The following is a 19,426-nucleotide window of genomic DNA, read 5'->3' on the forward strand; positions in this document are numbered from 1 at the left end:
TCGCAGCACCGATGCCACTCTTTCCCGGCTGTCCCGGGCCCCGTCCGAGGATCTTACGGGCTAGAAGTAGGATGTCTGGGGTCTGTGCCCCCTCCGACACCTGGGGCGCCGCTCCAACTCCGCGCAATCAGGATTTGGACGGATTTACGGGGTTTGAAAGCCCCGGCTGCGGCGGAGCGAGCACGTTAAGCGGCCATCACTGTCGGCGCCAAGCCACGCCCCCCTTATTTTTAATTATTGACAAAAATTCACGGTACATGGAAGATTCCTTGTCTGGCAGTAATGGACACACAACAAGCATAGTGGTGCTGTTAAGTTGTTCTATGAATAATGTATTTTGGTGAGCTGATCAGGTATTCTCCAATGTTACATGATTGTGAAAAGTATAAATTATTATTATTTTTTATCAAGTCTGTTATTATCATTAAGTGGAAAAGGCTCATGCTTAAAGGTTTAAGTTAATTGAGGATGTATGTTAATTTTGCTAGGTTGAGTAGGTAGCATTTTACTAGCCTGTCTTTTTCTACAGATCAATCTTTTCTAATTAGGGATATGGGTATTTCTGTTGCAACATGTGTAGGAATGTTTCTAGCTACCTCCCTTAGCGCTGAACCAGAGGGTTCGCTGTAGGTCCTGGCTAAAGGCTGTATTTCCTGGACTGTGCCTTAATTTCCAACTCTGTTGCAGAGGCAGAGTGGCTATGTTCACTAGTTCTCTCAACATGGCCCCAAATTGTAACCTCTGCAGGGAGATGAGAAATAATGTACACACTCCAATCAGTCCTTGGTTCAGTGTTTCTGTCATAACAATAAATGTACCCCTAAAATTGAAAGTGGCTTTTGGTATGTTTTCCATTTAACATGTTATAAATAATTGGAAAAGTGCTTACATTGTATTCATTTCAACAAATATGTTCTGCATTTTTAAGACTGTTCTGTTCTGTTATGTTATGTTATAGTGTTTTTGTATAGCGCCTATCACCGCCGGTCTCTAAGCGCTCACACAGAAAAGGAACATAACCTGCTGTCTCCTAGATCACTCCGCCGTCCGCCCCAATTAGGGCGAAGATGTTGACTTTTTAAACAGATGAGTCTTCAAGTTCTTCCTGAAGGACAGTAGCTGCGAGTCTTCCTTCAGGCTGGCCGGTAGCTCATTCCACAATTGCGGGAGAAGTACAGAAAGAGCCCTGCCCCCTTTAGATTTTAACTTAAATCTGGGTTGGATCAGATTGAAGGCCTTGCCCGAACGCAAGGTTCCTCCTGGAATGTACTTCCTCAGGCACTGTTTAATGTATTCTGGGGCTTTGCCGAAAATTGCCTTGTGAGCCATGCAAAGACACTTAAACTGCACTCTAAACTTAACAGGCAGCCAGTGCAGCATCCGGAGAAGTGGGGTTGCATGCGAATTCCTAGGTAGGGAATAGATCAGCCTGGCCGCATCGTTCTGCACCACCTGCAGTTTCCTCAACAACTTCTGCGGCAGGCCAAGATATAAAGCATTTCCATAATCCAGCCTCGAGATGACTGTGGTGGACACGATGGACTGCAGAGTGGGGGCTGATAGAATAGGTGCTAACTTTTGCAGTTGCCTCAGCACCCCCGTGCAAGACCCCACCACCGCCGAGACTTGAGGGGCCATGGAAAGGTCTACATCAACCTTTAGCCCTAGGCTTTTGACCACCCTACCAGGAATAGGTGTTATACCTAGTTCTGGGGTCCAGAACAGATCGCACCAGGGATTGACTCGGTTTGTGATGACCAGCACCTCTGTTTTATCAGCGTTCACTTTTAGAAGGTTATTGGCCATCCAATTTACAGTGAATCGGAGCAAAGTCCTTACCGATTCCTGTGCTTCCCTTGTATCTTCCAGCTGGACCAATAGCTGGGTATCGTCAGCATAGTTGAAAATTTGACAATTCCTATGCATTAACTCCTCCACCAAAGGTTGTAGGTAAATGTTAAAGAGCAAGGGAGAAAGTGTGGACCCCTGGGGTACGCCCCAGGTCACATCACTTGCCTCAGATAACTGGTCTCTCAGCTGCACCCTCTGGGTTCGACCCGTCAGGAAAGATTCAAGCCACTTGAGCGCTTGTCCTGTTAGTCCCAGCTTTGCGATACGGTCCAGCAAGATGGTATGGCTGACCGTATCGAATGCCGCTGACAAGTCCAGTAGAATCAGGGCACAAGGCTGTTTATTGTCCGCCCTGATTCTCAGCTCATCAGTGACAGTGGCCATTACTAGTTCTGTGCTGTGTTGGGGCCGAAAGCCCGCCTGCCTGGCATGGAGTAAACCATGTTCCTCCAGGTAGCTAGCCAGTGTGTTCAGAACATGTTTTTCCAGGATTTTGCCCAGGAATGGCAGTTGCGAGATAGGCCTATAGTTCTTTAAAGCCTTGGTGTCTGCTCCTGCTTTCTTTAAGAGTGGAGAAACCCTAGCTTCCTTCAGCTGGACTGGGAGATAGCCCGCCTCTAATGAATCGTTCAGTAGGCTCAACAGCTGAGTTTGAATACCAGGCAGGGCCATTTGAAAGATTCTCGGGGGGCATGGATCCGTGCTGGAGCCTGACTTGACTAGGCCGACAAGCTCAGCCAAGCTCTCCTCGTCAATACATGGAAAACTGTTCAACATCCCTATCGTCTCCTGACTAGCAGGGCAAGATGACAGCAGAGGTTCAGCTGGGATCTCCGTGATGTCCCTAATAATGTCCTGTACTTTCTGAAGAAAGAACCTCTGAAAGGTGTCACAGTCGGGTTGGTCACTAGCAGGAATCTTCCCATCCAGCTGCGTCAATTCCCTTAGGATCGCGAAGGTCTCCCTTTGTTTGTTCGTGGCCCCTCTAATTCTATTCTCATAGAAGGCTGACTTCCTCACCAGGATATCCGCCTTGTATTTTGAGAGAAGGAATTTATAGGTTTCTAACTCCGCTGGGCTATAGCTGAGTCTCCACCTTCTTTCCACCTTACGGAGGGCTTGTTTCTTTTCCCTGAGCAAGGCATCAAACCACGGTGTCCCCTTTCCTTTTGCTCTGGTCTTCTCCAGCCGCTCAGGGGCCAGTTTGTCCAGAGCAGCATGGATCCAGGCCATAAAGGCTGTAGTATCGGAGTCTAGGTTCGTCTCCCTCATCTTAGGAAGTGAAGTGGAAAGCAGCGTGGAAAGTAGAAAGTCTGCCTCTATCTTCTTCCAAGACCGGACCTTTCTCCACAATTGACTGGACACTGCAGGTGAGGGGTCTCCTGGAACCCAGCACTTGATCAGGAAATGGTCTGACCATATGCAGGGACTGACCTCAGTTATTTCTGTCTGGGAAATGGAAGACCAAATTAAGTCTAGTGTATGGCCCTTCACATGCGTTGGTCGTACTACTAGTTGCTGTAAGTTAAGCGAGGAAAGATTATTTTCGAACTCTACCTCTGTGAGGTCTCTAGGTACCTTATCCCAGTGGTAGTTGAAGTCACCTACCACCATAAGGGATTTATATCTGGAGCCCAAATCCGTCAAGAGCTCCAGGAAGGCGTCATTAAAATCTGGCGAGCTCTGTGGTGGGCGGTCCACTACCAGCAACATAATACAGGGATTTCAGTGAGAGTTTTATCCCCAGGAGGATTTAAGTGAGATTTTTATCCCCAGGAGCTCCGCACGGTCACAGTTTTCAGCTACGACCTGTGTCACCTTGAGACTTTTTTAAAATAAAATGGCGACCCCCCCCTCTACAATCATTGAGGCGATTATACCATAGCGCATCAAAATCGGGAGGCAATGCCGCCAGTATGTCCGGCGTAGATGAAGTGTCTAGCCAGGTCTCCATAAGGGCAAGGATATCAATCTCGCCATCAACAAGGAGTGAAAAAACCTCCAGATGGTGTTTTTGCAAAGAGCGCGCGTTCAGCGTCGCAATTTTTAGCCCTCGGAACCTAAGGGGGTGTGGCGAACTCCTGGATCGTCTAGGTTCGCCTTCTCCCGGCAGCAAAGCTTCTTCTCGAAGCGTGGCTAGTGTTGTAGTGCCTAGCCCCGTATTACCTGTCCTTAGAGCCCGAAGGGTATCCATAGAGTAAATATAAGGCAGACGAGGGGTACTGGCCCCTGGGCCCGTCCTGGCGCAGACGGGCTTTCCTCTGGCGCTCCTCCGGCGCACCGCTGCGCGCGTGCGCTGCGCGCTTGCGTTCTAGTCCTTTAAATAGTGTATGGCAAAGAGCACTCGGGAAGACTAGAGCGCTACCCCCAGAGGCGTCTTGGGAGCGTCTCTAAGCCCACACTCAAGATGGCGGTCGGGAGTGAGGCGGCGCGAATTTCACCCAAGTGGTGAGTCGTGTTAATTTCTATTAATGTGCAGGCAATGCGAACATGGGGGGAGTAAGGAGGATGAATTTAAAAATGAGGTTACCACCAATTACGATTTATGAAAAAAATTAACAACACAACAAGTCCAACTTTAAAAAGGAGCAAAGTGCTCCGACAATATTTAAAAGTACAGCAGTAATTCAGAAGCGGCAGCGGCAGCGTGACAATCCAATTCGTTGTCCTCGCGCAGCCAACTAGTCCCATAAATAGTATTTGCCAAAGAGCACTCGGGAAGACTAGAGCGCTACCCCAGAGGCGTCTTGGGAGCGTCTCTAAGCCCACACTCAAGATGGCGATCGGGAGTGAGGCGGCGCAAATTTCACCCAAGTGGTGAGTCGTGTTAATTTCTATTAATGTGCAGGCAATGCGAACATGGGGGGAGTAAGGAGGATGAATTTAAAAATGAGGTTACCACCAATTACGATTTATGAAAAAAATTAACAACACAACAAGACCAATTTTAAAAAGGAGCAAAGTGCTCCAACAATATTTAAAAGTACAGCAGTAATTCAGAAGCGGCAGCGGCAGCGTGACAATCCAATTTGTTGTCCTCGCGCAGCCAACTAGTCCCCTAAATAGTATTTGCCAAAGAGCACTCGGGAAGACTAGAGCGCTACCCCCAGAGGCGTCCCGGGAGCGTCTCCAAGCCCACACCCAAGATGGCGGTCGGGAGTGAGGCGGCGCGAACTCCACCCAAGTGGTGAGTCGTGTTAATTTCTATTAATGTGCAGGCAATGCGAACATGGGGGGAGTAAGGAGGATGAATTTAAAAATGAGGTTACCACCAATTACGATTTATGAAAAAAATTAACAACACAACAAGTCCAATTTTAAAAAGGAGCAAAGTGCTCCGACAATATTTAAAAGTACAGCAGTAATTCAGAAGCGGCAGCGGCAGCGTGACAATCCAACTCGTTCTTTCTTGTATTGATCTGGGAAAGAAGAAGAACAAAGAATTATTAGTTCAGTTTAATTTTAAAATATTTACTGTTGGCTCTTTCTTATTATTTTAGTTTTCAAATGAGGTTGTGCAAAAGATTAGTAATATTAGCACCAGGGCCTTATTACAATAGGTGCTCCGGGGCGCAACAGGCGTTTGCGCCCGCTTTGCACACCCTCGGGACACTTTGGCATTACAGAAGGGGTGCAGACACTTGTGCTTCCCTTCAGTAATAACAATAGCTCTGGTGCACTTAAAGCACCAGCACTACCTTCAGGGGGCATTCCCTCATTTGCATAGGGGTGTGCCCCATTCAAATGAGGGAATTCCTTTGCCTCTGCGCCCACGCCGTCTTGCATGCGCAGAGGGAAAGAAGATCTCAGGGGGCGCACTCATAGTGTGCCACCTTCTAGGTGGCGCACTGTGAGTGCTCGCCTTGAGAGCAGCCCTCTAGATGAGAGAATGGGGAACTTATGGAGCCCTCAGGCATCCCCTTGCAGGCGGGTGCAGTCACTGACTGCACCTGCCAGCAAGGGGATTTCTAATCCCCTTTAAAGGTGCAGGTGGATTGCAGCCTGCACTGTGAAAACACAGAGTGGCTGCCAGCAGCCACTCCATGTTTTCACATAAATGCACTGCCCCCAGGGCAGTGCGAGTTTGCGACTGACCTGGTGCCGGCAGGCCATACATCATAATAGGGCTCAATGTCATAGGTTGTGCCTGGCACATCTTTTAAAAGGTGCACACGGTGCAAACAATGACAATGCATAATACGGTCCCCGAAGACTAAGGTGCTGATTACGAGTTTGGCAGTCCATCGACTGCCACAGGCTCGTCGTGACTGCCACAGGCCTGCCGCAACCGCCGGGGATCATGGATCCCGATTCGGTCGTGAAGCAGTGAGAGGCCCTAATATGCTGCCAATGCTGAGCATATTAGGAGTTTCCTCACTGCCACTGTTTTCATGGTGGAGACTCCACCAGGAAAACTGTGGTGGTGAGGAAACAAAGGGAGCCCTACACAGGCCCTTGGGGGGTCTGCATGGGGGCACATGTTGTGCCTCCCTGTGTGCATTCACCCCCTACCCTGCACAGCATGGACTGCACAGTCCATGCCTTGTCATGCAGGAACGGCCTTTGGTTCTCCCATTGCGGTGCCCTTTTAATGGGCACCGCCGTGGGAGCGCCAAAGCACCGCCCGAAAGACATGAGGAAACTCATAATCTGGCGGGGGTGTCAGTTCTTTGGTGGTGTGGGAGTGGAGCTCTGGCATGGCAGCCTTCTCGATGACTGCTAAAGTCGTAATTAGGCCCTAAGTATATTTTCAAAAGGCATATATAGTGAGGTTTTTTAATGCCTGCTTTTGAAGAAAAAAGGGTTAGCGGTGATATTGTTTGAAGGTTTGTTAAATATTCATATTTTACTCAAGATATAGTTGCTTGATGGCTTTTGCAAATTTTTGCCTTCGAAATGGTAGCACAGTCTCCTCAATTACAGGACGGTCGGATTTCACTTTCTTAAATTTAAACCAAAAATATTTTCATTGACATCTAATTGTTGTTATTATTACTTCATTAAAAACGATTCTACAATGATATTAACTGTACCTTCTAGTGTGGAAAAACATTTGGTTATTTTAAAACTGTTATTGCCTAAATATATATTGATAAATGAAGAACGAGGCAAATATTTATTATTTGCGAGGGGGTGGGGGGAGTCCATACGTTTAAGAGCAGTATAGAGAAATACAAAAAATATATTTACTTTTTATCTGTAGCATCATGTTAAAAAAATTGACATCTTTTAAAATACAAGCACTGATTTGTTTTGTAAAATATTTAAGATGTTTTTATCTAATTCTAATACTTGATGGCAAAGTCATGTAAAGACAATATCATCTGCACTCCTCACAGTGTCAGGGTAAGGCTTGTGCCCGAAATTAACCTGTGCTCTGAAAATACCTGTTATGCTTTCAACATCAGTCCTACCACTTTTTTGCAGGGCTGCCATACCTTTAATGACACACACGCGCTGCTTCACATTTTGTGTAATGGAAACAACATTTCTGGGATATTTTCCTTCAGAAGGCCAATACTTCACATCAGGGATATAATACTTTTATTGGACAGTGTTACATTTTCTCGTCATAGTGACAATGGCAACAATTCTCATCAGGGCTGCCATATATAATTATTGGGCAGTAATACTGCTTCTCTACAGAGCTAGAGTGGTTTCACTGCACAATTATAATACTTCTCAGCAGGGCTGCAACACTTTTTATGGGCTGGACCTATACAATTTTACAGGACTCGAACCATAATAAAAATATCATATATTTCATTCTTCATTCTGCTGTTTTCACTGTTTGAGTTTCGAGTTCATAATTTACTGTGACATCTCAGTAACTATGGATTTGGCAGAGAGTAATAACACTTCTAAGAAGGCTCCTGTACGTTTCATGGACAATAACCCAATTTCTAAGCAGAGTTATTATACGTTTTTTGGAAAGTACCAACAATTTCTATTAGGGCTAACACACCGTTTTTGAACAGTGCCATTTCCCATAAAATTGATTTCTCATAGACAAGATCAAAACTTCTCAGCAAGGCTGTTATACGTTTATTAGACAATGCCAACACTTCTCGACAGGGCTGCTATAGTTTTATTATTACAATATAACTAAATAGGTTTTTGCGGGAGAATGTTGTCATACATTTGTGAAGCAAAGGTCCTCCAAAAAGATTTTTTTCAGAGATGTGTACCAGCAATCCTAGTTTCAGTATAGCCACCATTTCTATTGGGGTGATTTTCACAAGCTTTGTAAAGATTGAGAAAATTCTGACATTTTCCCAAAAAACTGTACAAAGATGTGGAGGGCAATCTCAGAATATCACATTACTTGAAAAGTTGGTGCACTTTCCTATACTTTCAGCAGCATTTACACCTGCATTTTTCATAAGCTCAAAAGTGTGAAGAATGTCTTGGCATACTGTTTTGGATTCAACTTCACGCTAAAATTGAGTGGTTGTTTGCATACTCTGACACTCCCTGGTGTAACTTAAGTTGAAAACTCTGAGGACCTGATTCACAAAGTGCACTTCTGAGTAAGTTTGCATTTTTGAGTAGGTTTACCTCTTTTCAGTATTCACAAACTGCACTTTTGTAATAACTTGCAATTTCTATAAAGTCTAATACTACACAAGTCCAACCACTGGTACTGCAACACCCTCTCATATAAAATAATATGAGTAGGGACTTAAAAAAACCCATAGGAAATAATGATACATTTTATTTCATTATTTAGGTTACTTAAAAATACAATCAATATAAAATATTGTTAAAAATATATACATAGAGCACGTATTTCTTATTTAATTATCAAATATTTTAAAACCTATTTCGATTTTGTAACATGAATTTACATTTATTTATATTTTTCACAATTTGAAATGACTTCATTTAATGTCACATTGTTTCTATGGGGTTTAATTTTAAGTAATTACCTCCCTTAATTTCTTTGGGATGGTGTTATAGTACAAGTAGTTGGCCATGTGTAGTGCTGGACTTACAACAAAGGTGTAAGTTACTACAAAAGAGCAAGAATTGGGCCTGGGGGTGCATGCGGTGGGCACATGTAGTGCCCCCTGTATTTGCACCCCCATTTCCTGCATGTATTGCATGCATGCCACACCATACAGGAAGGTGCAGTTGGCCCTCTGGCAGCAGAAGGTCTGCATGTGAGGCTCTTCTATAAGCCTCACAGACCACCTCTGTCAAACCGCCGCAGGACCGCCTGCCAGACGAGGATTGACGTCCTAATTTGGCAGGCGGCAGCACCACAGCTTTGGCGGTTTTACAGCAGATGACGCATCTCACCGACAAAGTCATAATAAGGCCCTAGGTCTAAACGTATCTGCCTAGTGCTTACTTTACGTGATAGGGCCCACAATCTCTACTCAGGTCCTTCTGTGCCTTGTAGCTTGCAAGCATCAATCCCAGCAGGATAGCTCAGTGGGTTGAGTGCCTGTTCAAAGGTACGTTTGCAACCGAATTTGGGATATGTATGATATGTTCTATATTAACCTCAACTTGTTTTTTAAATAAAACTTGGTGCTATAGTTTTGCAATTTGTAAATCCTGTAAAAACACATGCTAGACTGTCCCAGTGTACTGGGCATCAATATATAGACATCAGATGGATGAACTACTAAATCAGCACTACAGGGATTCAAACTTATGATCGATAGGTTACACAAAGATCTCAACCGAAAATACTTATTGCACTGAGCCTTTGTGGGAGTTTTAAAGTCTTGCTTCATTTATGCATTTACTCACCCATTTCCTGCAGCAAGCCTGCTCTCCCAGGGATGTAACAAAAATAGGGGGAGCATTGCCCATTTCGCAAGTGCAAAGAAAAAAGGAGAGTGGCGCAAAAGATGTTCCTAGTCTCTGCTGCAAAAATATCTCAAAACAGCGCTGTTGTGTAGCTTGGTTGGCACTATAGAACATGATTAAAATCAGTACTTTAAATAGAAAAAAATAAGTGGAGGCTCTCACCAAATTGAGCAGTGGAAGGAAGGAGGAGGAGTTTGGGGTGGGGCTATGGGTGGGGTTAGGAGACCAGCATTTAATGGGCTTGAGAGTTTTTTGGTGTGGAATTGTGGATGGTAATACAGAGATATTTTTACCATCTGTTAAGTATTCTGCTGTATAACAGGTTACATTTAATATATTCTAAATTTCAAATCCGGCTTATTAGAGCAAGCATAATGGGTTAAGTGTAAAGTGGAAGAGATAAGCACAGCTTGCATGTTGTAAGCAAAGATTTGCAAGGTAAAAACACAGTGGGTGAGTAGAGTGCAGGGTGGGCCATGTGAGAACAAGACGGTCCAGGCGAGCACAGGTTGAGTAAAGCAAGCATGGTAGGTCTGTGAAAAAAGTTAACCAGAACTAGCAAAAGGTTAGCACAAAACGTGCAAGGCAAAAACAGACTGGATATGCCCATTCCATTTTAGGTACTTTGGGTATAAGAAAGGTCAGGGGAACTAGGGTTTTTTAAAAATATTTTTACAGTGTTGATCAGGCCTCGGGGGCATCAGAGTGCTAAAAATAAGAATTTAGAACAATTGTATAGCATTTGGACGTTTCCCAAAACAGCGATCTGAAAACAACATAACAGCAAGAAAATAAAGTGGGGCAAAAAGATAAGACACGGGAAAAACATTTTGAATTTCGAAAAATGTTTTTATAGGCAAGGAGCTGACAATAGCGAAGGTTTGACCACTGGCTCTCTTTTTTGCAACGCAGTGTACCAGCAACAAAACAGTGTAAATTCATCTGACTTTCTTAAGAATATAAAAGATGCAGGCTAGAATGCTAGCCAGAGATGCAAAAACTGTTTTTTTTCACTAAATGTAATAAAGTTATACTACACTGCAATATAAAACCCAGGCAAAACCAACTCTGTGCCTTGCATGCTATGATTAAAAAAAACCTGAAGAGGTCATACAGTAAATGATGTCAAACTAAATCTCAACCCAGAGGAGACAACATCAAACAAACATTCTAGAATGTTTAATTTGTTGGGGATTGTTAGAGATGTAGGACTAGGTAACAATAACTTTTTTTTTCTCTGAATTAAAAGCACTGTGCGTAAGTTCGCTTATGATTTGAGGGGCTAAGTTTGAACAACAGTTTTTTAACAAAAAAAAGACAGCTAAATGTGAGGTTGTTACAAATGGACATAATCACAGTTGGTATAAGGATCAAAGTCAGTATGTGACACAAGAGTCTGTTATGTTGAATACTCCCTTCTCTCAAGCTACTTAGGGGCATATCAACAACGACCGGCAATAATTATCGCTGAGCGCACTTAGCGCTCGGATAATTATCGCCGGCTAGCGCCAATATTTATCGCTGAGATAGCGTGCTATGAGCAACGCTTATCTCATCAGCGATAAAAATCCTAGCACTAACTGGCTAACGTGAGATTATCGCTGGAAACCCAGCGATAATCTCATGTTAGCTTGCTGATAGGGACTCACAAACTTAGCCATGATATCCACCTTCCATAGGATATCATGGCTAAGTCAGTCCTGAAGCAGGTGTTAGGAAAGTAGCGATAACAGGTGTTATCGCTACTTTTCCTGACGCTATGCTTCATAGCGTGGGGCTTGATGATAGGAGAAATGTCGCTTAGCGACATTTCTCCTATCATGTCAGGAACGCCCACTTTGCATCTCATTAGAGATGCAAAGCTGGGCGTTAGAAATCCCCATGCTAAAGCAAGGTTTCACGCGTTAGAGTGACCTTGCTAATATAGCGATAAAATTATCGCCGCTTTTCGGCCGAAAACGGCCGCTAAAGCGGCGATAATTTTTTATCGCCTCGTTGGAAATATGCCCCTTGATTCTCTAAAAAAAGATAAGTTCCGGTTGCACTACCTTGGCCTCCCTGGAGATAAGAGATGTAAATGAGCCTCTGCCTACTAATTCAGCATCGGCTCTGTGCAGGGCTCGCCCCGCTTTTCTCACTTTAGTTTGGTAGCCTTTTCGTTTTTCACAGCAGAGCTGCTATCTGCTTTGCTGCTCAATTGCCAGTTCCACCAAAGTTATTCTCAAGGCTGCTTGAAGAGTGCTGTTATGCCGCTGTGCCGTTGGAGCAGGGCGTTGAAGCCATTGAAGCCACATTGGAGCTGATACTGCTGTTGCAGCGGGAGTTGTCGGAGCTGACATGCTGCTCGCTCCCTCTGCACCTTGCATCCCGCCTCTTTCTCCTTGCCTCCATGGCTCTTGGCTTGTCGCCGCAGCCCGGCCAGTCGTTGTTCCCCTTAGTTGTGGACTGGGCCTGGCTGCCCCGAAGGGCTGTGAAAAGCTGCGAAAGGTGCATTGTGGGTGTCCAAGTCTCCTCTAGTCTGCCTTCCTGGCCCACTCAGCCATTTCACTTCGTGGCTCCCCACACCAGGTCAGCTCTGATGGGGACGCAACACAGCACAGCCGTGAGGAGGTGAGCTGGGAGCAAGAACAGTGGGAGCAGCTGTACTGTGTGGGCTGTTGCAAGTGCAATAAGCAGTCGAAGCACCAACCCCTGACACAGCAGCAGCCATATACAAACCTGCAAGGATGCTCTGTGCCTATGCTCTTTGGAATATAAATGGCCTGGGAAACAAAACATCAGACCCCCAACTGCTGCTCTACCTCCAATCTTATTCTCTTATAGGAGACTTGGATGGACCAGCCATTTCATCTACAGGACTTTATGTCTTACCATCTCCCTGTCAGTAAAGGGGCCAGATTTGGCCATCTCAAAGGAGGCCTCTCAATATTTTCTTCAATAGCAAGCATTAACATCATCACAGAGCTGGACTTAAAGTCTTTTTCGACAAATGCAATACAGGCTGTTAGTGTGAGAGTCAAAAGTGAAAACAAAGACATGCAGCTGGTGATAATATTTTTTTTTTTAATAATAATACTTTATTGCGTGATTAAAAAAAAAACCATTGCAAGTGCAAAATTAAAATATCAAAAGTTCATTTAAAGTAGAACTAATTTAGTCCGGTAAGAGTAGGGGTGTCGGGTGGCGCCTGCCAAAACATTATGCCGACGGAGGATCACTGACCGGGGGTCCCTCACAGAGTTTTTTTTCTGCATGAGCCATGAACCTTACCAGGGTACAGTTTAATTTAGTGTTCTTAGGATCAAAGCAGGCCAAGACTGCTGCTCTACAAGTTCTAATCTTTTTTGTGTTCCAGTGGTGCTTAAGGAGGGCCCGTCTTTTAGTCAGTAGTTTTGGGCATAGACATATGATGTGTATAATGTCTTCTTTATGATCCCCACAAAGTCGGCAGAGATCTCTTCCATGCTCTCTTTTCCATTTTGGCAAGTGAACCAACAAGTTAATGACACCCAGTCTCAATTTTAAAAAGCTTAATTTTGTTCGTGCAGTAAAGGGTACAGTTAGGTACTGCTGTGGAATCAACGAGGCATAGGATTGCAGCGTCAGCCACCCGTGTCTTCTTTTGGCTAGGCGAGCCTTGTCTTCCACTATTGAAAGTTGTTTTGTGCTTGTTTTCGCTAGCCGTTTGAATTCCTTCTGGCTTATGTGCATGCTCCAGAGATCGTTTAGGCCTAAGGTTGTTAAGCCTTTTGCCAAGTAGTTGTGACCTGCTCGCCATGTGTTTGTGTCGAGACTGGCCCAAAGGTGGTTGCCTAAACTTCCCTCCTTCGATGACCTTAGTTTGTGGCAGCACACGAGAAAAGACATAGCTCTGGCGAGTGGTTGCTGGCATAATAAATGCATATTTCCACCCTAGAGACAAGGCCAAGGCAGGCAACTTACTGGTAGGTGATGTAACAAGGCTGCTCGAAGAGAAGAAAACATCTAACATTATTAATTATGGAGGACATTAATTTACACCTGCTGGGGACAAAAGCGGATGATAATTTTTTAGCACATCAGTCACTTCTATGGCACAACCCACCCCAGGCAGGCAACAAATGCGTAGGCAGAACAGATCCACTAGGAAACTACTGGGGATCTTGAACATCTCAGCTTTCATGCCTTGAATAGCCAGTTCCCTGATGATTGCCGCCATCAGCAGCATTTCACACAGCGACAGCCAGTACAATAAGGGGGCAGAGCCTTCTCTGTCTTACTCCCACAACTATGGAACCAACTGCCCGATTACCTGCGCAAGGAACCGGCACTCCTCCCCTTCAGGAAACAGCTCAAAATGATCCTGGTCAGGGAGGCTTTGGATACTGTTTAACTTACCTCCCTGCGCTGCCATGCATCCGCTTACGACCTTTGGCAACTCTCTCAAAGGTGCTTAGAGACCTGCCGGTGATTAGGCGCTATACAAAAATCAATTAACACAACACCTTTGCAAGTCTACCTTTATTCCGCAAATTTGCTGCCTACCACTTGGGAGAGAAGGACAATAGTGATCATCTCCCACAAGAAATCACACTTACAGAGTACGTTTTAATGCCAACTCAGCCAGTAGAAGCTCCTCATTCTTTCTATGCAGTGAACAATAAAATAATTAAATGTAAAAGCCAGAAAATCTGCTGGCAGCAGCAAAGATCCTATTGCAAGCACAAAGGCCAAGTATGAATCCTATAGACTGTTGAGAAAGCTTCACAAAGGCATTAGGTGAAGCTCATGCAACCTTGGTTGAGCCTAAAACTAGGACACAGGAAGGGCATTGTCAGGGGAGAAGCACCAATGCCCAGAATGGGCACATTAGGTTTTTCAAGGAATCAAAAAACAAAGCACTACGGAAGTTCCGTTTACATGTGTTGGAAGTCAACGTGCAAAGGGAGCTGAGACAACTCAAAGCAAACCGTTAAAAGCTAAACTAGTCCTTTAAAAAAGAAATGGAAGTAATGCTCTGGGCAAAGCTTCTCCACAACGTGAAGAATAATAATAGCGTGCCCTTCTGGCAGATAATCAACCTACTACCAAATCCCACTGTTTGCGGAGTCATCTCACACCTAATGGAGGAGTCTTGGGTGAGGTTTCTCTGGGAACATTTCAATGGTGACCTGAAAACTAAAACCAGTGCAGAAACTGTTGAAAAAAGCACCAACTCATGATTCACACAGCAACCTTGCAACATCTACAATCTCAATCTTGGCTCTGCAAATCACTAGGTGGATATCCAAAGGAAGATGAGAGGGGGCACCAGGCCCCAACGGCGTACCTCCTGTCTTATTTAAACTAGACGCGTCTTACTGGCCTGAAGCCCTGGAGTCAGTCTTCCAGGAAATTTTATGATAAGAAGTAATCCCGGATTCATGGAGGGGCTTGGTCATCTCACTAATCTATAAACAGAGCAACAAGAACAATGCAAACAATTATAGATTGGTAGCCCTTATTGATAATGTCCCTGATGATTGCCGCCAGCAGCAGCATTTCACACAGCGACAGCCAGTACAATAAGGGGGCAGAGCCTTCTCCGTCTTACTCCCACAACTATGGAACCAACTGCCCAATTACCTGCGCAAGGAACCGGCACGCCTCCCCTTCAGGAAACAGCTCAAAATGATCCTGTTCAGGGAGGCTTTGGATACTGTTTAACTTACCTCCCTGCGCTGCCATGCATCCGCTTACGACCTTTGGCAACTCTCTCAAAGGCGCTTAGAGACCTGGCGGTGATTAGGCGCTATACAAAAATCAATTAACATAACACCTTTGCAAGTCTACCTTTATTCCGCAAATTTGCTGCCTACCACTTGGGAGAGAAGGACAATAGTAATCATCTCCCACAAGAAATCACACTTACAGAGTGCATTTTAATGCCAACTCAGCCAGTAGAAGCTCCTCATTCTTTCTATGCAGTGAACAATAAAATAATTAAATGTAAAAGCCAGAAAATCCCTCTTCCTTCTTAATCAGACAGGTTTCTCCAAGCACACCGGTACTACTACTAGCATTCTAACACTTTCCTTACTGGTCAATGCCACAAAAGCTGTCAAGCTACCCCTGTATCTCTGTTTTAGAGAAAATAGATATGCTTTTGATCCTATTGATAGGAGTAAATTATGACTCAAACTGAATAATTTGAAGATCCCATCTGTCTTCTTGAAACATCTAATTTTGCTACATAAAGACATCTGTGTACAAGTAAAGCTGGGGTCCAGGAACCCATCTTTTTAGACACATCAAAACTATTAAATGGTTGAAACAGGGCTGTGTCTTAACTCCAACCCAGTGCAACCTCTTCATGGCAAACTTAACATCTGGGTTAGACAGGTGTAATTCTCATGCCCTGAAGATGGGGGGCCTTTTCCTTTCGAACTTACTATATGCCGATTACTTAGTGCTCATGAGCTGTACCCCTGTAGGCCTTCAGTATATATTAGACACCACTCAAGACTACTCAGAAGAAAATGGCCTGAGAATCAATTTAGACAAGACCAAGATCATGGTCTTGAGAAAAAGAAATGGAAAAGAGACACCTCGTTGGTGTGACAATAGATAGCAAGGGCTCATTTTCCGTTCAGAAAGAAGTTCTGAAGGGGGAGGAAATGCAGTTGTATTGGCGCAAAAAAATCTAAACAACAAAGCGGTCATCTTTACTCCACTACTTCAAGTGATCCAGGCAAAGCTTCCCCTAAAAATAATTTATGGCAGCGAGTCAATGAGGGGGAGAGACGGTGCTACTTTAGACATGATACTAACTGGTGTATTCAAAATGATTTTCTGTCTTCCTAGGTATACATCACCTGTTCAAATAAGACTAGAGTTTGGCATGCAGAAACAGGGTTTGGCCTGCAGAGGCCAATTAATTACATTAATTACTGGCATAAAATTAAGGGCATGCAGCCAGGGACCTTGAATGCTCATCTGTGGCCTGAACTGGCGCCCAGGAAAAATTGTACCGCAAGGGCCTACTTCCACGAATCAATTGAGCAATTAAGACTGTGGGAGGGATCAGGAACACATGGAAGTTTCAAATGGCTGATCTATAAGACCATCAAACAAGTCTAACTGGTAGAGGACAAAGCAAGACTGACAGGAAGAGCACATGGTTGGTTCGTCCTTCACAGCTAACCCAAGGCAGCACCTCAGCCCCATCTAAGAACGGGGTTTGCTAAAGCCACAAAGGAGAAAGATCTGCATTATCGTCTTGGTCTTCTTCCTTCACTGCTCCATCTTCCACCTTGGAAAAGCACTTCTGTGAAGCCTTGCTGCCGCCTGTGTGGGAAGAGAGAGAATATATCCCTCATTTAATATACATGTGCAAAGAACTCTTGAGCAAACAAAGAGCACTGATTCACCCTCTTTTTAATCACAAGGGCATTCACATTTACAGGTAGGCAGTCATGGCATGTTTCGCCAAAGAGGACCTTTAGATGAAATGTGGCCTTGTAAGATATCTGTTTGACTAGTTGATAGAAATACTTCTTGGGGATACGACAGAAGACCAAGATGGGTGGGGAGGCAGCTTCTTGTCACAAATGACTTGCAGGTAAATAATCGTCTTGTGGGAAATTTGACCAGGATTGTAAGGAGACTAATTCGCAGAAATACATCCTGAAGACTAGCAGGAAGACTAGAATGGGCAGTGGAAAAGAGCCCCGTTTTCAATGGATCAGCTTTGCAGCTGGACCATGCCCTGACGGTGCTCCTATTCCCAGGGCTACAAAGTCCTCTACATGAACTCACTGAGAACTGAGGTCAGGTTACACTTGCAATATTTATGGGAAGAAAGTATTTTATTTCTTTTCTCTCTCTTTTTTGTCTTTTCTTTTTACTTCTCCTATTTATATGCATAATGCTTTTGAATCCTGTCTTCTTGTCTTCACAGGGGTGGGATAGGCTTATGGGCCTGCTGATATTTGGAGTTTTGTTTATCTACCAGATGTTTTATACGGATCTTAATCAGTGGCGGCTCCTCAGCTGTGGTGGAGGAGCGTTGCCCCACTGCTTTCAAGCAGTGTGAGACGAGAAGTAGAAACATAAATTGATAATAACTTTCAGTTATTATCATTTTATATTTGTGTGGGCGGGTGGGCGGGAAAGCTCTGCTCTCAGAGCAGGGCAGGGGAGGAGTGATTTCCCCACTCCTAGGTGCACAATGTCTGCTTGGTCAGCCCTCTGGGGCCACCCAAATCAGTCATGCACACTTTCCCAGTTCTCCATGCAGGCTGCATTACAGCCTGCTTGGAGAACATTCCCAGGCCCCCATTCCCTGGTTGAGCATTGTGATTGGCTAGGAGAACCAGGGTGCCTACCAATCACAACGCTGCATTGCACTGTTGTGATTGGTCAGGGGGGCCTGTTTGTGCTTCCTGTCCCTTGAAGAGAGCAGGAGCAGAGATGTGGGCCCAGCAGGAAGGTAAGTTAATTTTCTTTTACTATATGCACCCTCACACGACCCTCCCACCCACGCTCACCACCACCCCACCCATAAACCATGACAGCTGCCACTGATCTTATTGATCCCTGAATTGCATTTTTGATCTTAAACCGTGCAGTTTTATTCTCACTGTATAAATGATTGTTTTTAAACTTTATATAAGACAGAACTGCATTTTTTATCTAAAAATTAGCACCTTTGCCCTTTTGCACAAATGCTTATGTTAATATATATGACAAAACTGTTCTTGATTTGAAAATTAGCACCTTGCCCTTCGGCACAAATGACTGTTTATAACTGTATAAAAAACACAAATAATGGATTTTTCTCTGGTCGAACGTTGCAATGGGTTTGATTAACTATGCAAATAAATAAATAAATGTACCAATTAAAACAGACGTTGTTCTGCTGCCCCCTAACAGTACTGGTACTCTATTTCGCCTAGGAGAAATTCTGGTACTCATAGGGGGAGTATTCAAAAGTGCAGGTACTCAGTACGGCCCATTTAAAGCACTTATTAAAATAAAACAGATACATTCCAGACTGCAAAAAAGGTAACAAACTGAGAAAAGCAGCATGACATCAAAATCAATAAGTCTAAAAAAATAGAATGTTAAAAAGTGTAAGCTCTCTGTCTTGTATTTCGAAATTCCACGTGACATATGCTTTATACACTTGCTATTGCTGATGACTGATTGCAGAGCAAGGCATTTTCTTTGAAGTTACTTGTACCAGTGGGTTTCATTTATTTTACTGTGTCTTCTTCTCAGCATCTGCAGCGTCAGCTGCACTGCTCACAGCAGATAGATCATGCAAGCCCAATATTCATATTTTCTGTGCACTTGGCAAAATACTGCTAGGATTCTTTGCAGATTTGCCGATATTTTTTAGTTTTTTGAGTATCGTTCCAATACAATTAGAAAGAACATTAAAAAAGTGGGCCATCCAGTGAAGTCACAGGTGCTTCTATTTTCAGTTTATGAATCAGCATCATTTCATAACATTCTTGTGGGATAGTACCAATTGAATCCATGTTTATGATAGCATTTTCAAATGTAAGGTTCCTTGGTTTTGAAGTTGCTTTTCAAATATAAAATGATAACTTTTTCCACGTTACTGCATATTACAATTTACACACCAAGGGGCATGTTATCAAGCACGGCGTTAAAATTATCGCCGCTTTAGCTAAAGCGGCGATAATGGGCTTGGTAATATGCCGCAGAGAATTCCAATAGAAGCTCATGTTGACACCAGAACATGGGCTTCTATGGGAATTCTCGAGGG

This window comes from Triturus cristatus, chromosome 6 (genome assembly GCF_964204655.1).
Source record: "Triturus cristatus chromosome 6, aTriCri1.1, whole genome shotgun sequence".
Taxonomy (NCBI): Eukaryota; Metazoa; Chordata; class Amphibia; order Caudata; family Salamandridae; genus Triturus; species Triturus cristatus.